Here is a 2935-nt window from a genome sequence, read left to right on the forward strand (position 1 = left end):
GTATCTCTGGTGTTACTACGACGATAGTCCGCTTTTTGTTTCCACTACCAATGAAACCCGGGCGTACTATATCCCCCATTAGACCCTGGGCTTCTTAAGAACGTGTCCACACGGGTTTAGAACATAAAGTGGTTTAACTCTCTTATATGTGCTGTAATCCGGTCAAGCACTCCATTTGTACCAATAATTCCACGTGAACGCGATGATAGCTTTTTATTTTGTAGACATATTATTCGTCTAATACTCTTTAGACGCTTAAGTAATAAGTTTATGAAGTGACTAAGCCTCTCTGATATACATTTGAACTTGAATCCCTGAGCTTTATGGTGATAGTATCTCATTTGTAACTGTTATATAAAAATACGCTTGATACTTTTTGCAGACAAACTACATATCCCATCAGACCTGTAAGCTCTGACATGATCGCGTGGCTCCGGGGCACGCAACTGTGGCGCTCTAATAGCGGCTTCCTGTCCGTCCAGGTACCTCCCACGTAAACAGCCCAGACGCATGCCGGGAGTACCGACGGACAGGTAAGCCGCCCAGGGAACGTGCAGCAGTTCTACTATGCAGCTACTAGCTCTATGCCCTCATATCTAATTTGGCGCTCTCTATCTGTAATAGACGATCCTTGCTGTATTCGGTGTGTGGCGCCCAATGCAGTCGCGCCACTCTCGAGAAATGGTTTGGCAATAGTCGGCAGCCCCTGCCATGCTTGATGGGCTGTTTTAGACGCGGGCGCATCTACTTAACGTTCGCTCTATTTTAATGACTTTAAATACCTGACAAGAACCACGGTCAAGTTTAAGCTCACGAGTGTTTGCATTGCGGGTGTTTTCCAATACAAATACGGCAAATATTATTTGTACAATGGACACCGGCAGCAACACTAATCAGTGAGTGACCGAGTATCATGCACAATAACATTTTCGTGCAATTAACTAAATCTTCAAAATAAAACCGAGTTACTAAATACAGCTTTATAGTCCTTCCTTTACGTTTCTTTTCCTTCTCTCCTTATAGAGCGGTGCTCCATCTATACCTGAGCTGTATGCCGGGTGAGGTGGTGAGTGAATTCCCCATAATTTGGGTGAGTGGATACAATTTGATCCATTATTCTTGTTTTCCTAAAAAAGCGACAAACACATAAAGATTCTATGTTCAGTGATCAGAAATTTTCTGACTGAGAAAACTATTGATAAATGCAAATCTTTAATTGTTGTTATTGTGGACTATGGTTATTAATTGTGTGTGTCTTCTCTGTTTGTTTGTCCACTGTTATTTCCTGACCAATTGAATCATCTACATGGACGCACACCAGGTGATATGATTTACATTTATTATTCACCGTTTGTATACTAAGCAGTAGCATTTCGTTAAGGTCCTGATGAAGCAGGCAGAGATCTCTGGACTCTACATAAACTGCAGAAACGTGTCGACCTACATTTCACCTGAGTAGTTATTTGTTGAACACTACCTTGCTCTGTTTTTAAACTTGGGTGTGGATAGGACTACATTAAAATTAAATTCTTTCCACTTCCACAACCCAATCTTACATATTTACATTGCACCTAGCACTATTATTATTATTGTTTTGCACTGCTAGTCAGAATACCCCTTGATACCACTCAATAAGACACTACTTCCTAGTTTCCTCCCAATAGATTAGGCTACAGTCTACCTAATCTACAGTGGTTGTTTACCACTTCCTTCGGGTGAAGGTTCCCAAATAATGTAGGGCGGTACAGGATGGGTATCTGATGGGAAAAATCACTTTTTCACCATGAATTATTCTTAGTGGATTTCGTGACTGTACCCTTAGACCACACAGTTGTTAGATAGTTCCACCCACACTGACCCATTGCTATTTATGGATAAGGTTATTACACGTATGGGATGATAGCAATGCAAGGTCACTAAATATTCCCTTTTGACCCTTCTTATGTATGTTTGACCCCATTTCTGCGCCTTCAGCAAGTCGGGCGCACTGTTGCCCTGCATCACGTTGTGCACGGGAAACAGTGCGTGCTCCGTAATTGGGTGATATAGGGGCAGGGTCAAGACTGATTTGCATATGACTGGGTCCAGAATTGGGTGGCATGGTGAGCAAAAAGTGATGGATTTACCCCAGATCTGTGACTGGGGTTGAGTGTTTGAGAATGTTCAGCATTCCATCCATCATCTTTTTGATAGGCTGGCTGATGAGGGGTGATACCCTAATAGTGGTCCTAGGATGCTTGTTTTCCAGTTCAGGAATTACCGTGCCTGGCTGTTCAGCAGGACTGTTCCCATGGGGAGTAGGGTCAAGACTGATTGGCAAATGGCTAAGTTCAAACTGGGGTGGCATGGTGGATTTGACCAGATTAGAGAAGGGAAAATGTAGCAAACCAATGATATTTAAACCACCTGAGTGGTATACATAATGTAGTGTGACTTAAATAACTGTTGACTGAGACATGAATATATCAAAAATAGAAAAACATTTTATTTGATTTTATATTTTCTTGTGCATTGATAGTGCTTTTTTTCATAATATAAGGTTTTATGTTTAGTCTGTTATTATTTTGTTTATTTACAATGGAGATATAAAAGGAAATTTTTCACATTAACATACATTCATGTGTGAACAAAACAAACCACCAAAATTAAATACAGAAAAAGTGCTGTACGATGTCTTCGGTTGATGGAAATAACGAGGAAGGCAATGCGGTGGAGTGGAACTACGCGTGTTTCGGCCTAAAGGCCTTCATCAGGAAACCGTCATTCGTACTTTACAAACATGGTGAAAAATAACATACACCTAAACCAAAAAGATACACAAAATATATATAAATATATATGTGCAAAAAGTGATGGATTTACCCCAGATCTGTGACTGGGGTTGAGTGTTTGAGAATGTTCAGCATTCCATCCATCATCTTTTTGATAGGCTGGC

At 40.8% G+C, this 2935-nt stretch overlaps 1 long non-coding RNA gene across 1 annotated transcript; it reads left to right on the plus strand.

Moving 5' to 3' along the window:
• Positions 1-495: 495 nt before the first annotated feature.
• Positions 496-1756, plus strand: LOC144807776 (uncharacterized). Its single transcript, XR_013606436.1, has 3 exons — positions 496-533; positions 1024-1090; positions 1322-1756. It is a non-coding gene; the product is annotated as an uncharacterized LOC144807776 (long non-coding RNA).
• The last annotated feature ends 1179 nt before the right edge of the window (positions 1757-2935 follow it).

Source organism: Lissotriton helveticus, chromosome 1_2 (assembly GCF_964261635.1).
Source record: "Lissotriton helveticus chromosome 1_2, aLisHel1.1, whole genome shotgun sequence".
NCBI lineage: Eukaryota > Metazoa > Chordata > Amphibia > Caudata > Salamandridae > Lissotriton > Lissotriton helveticus.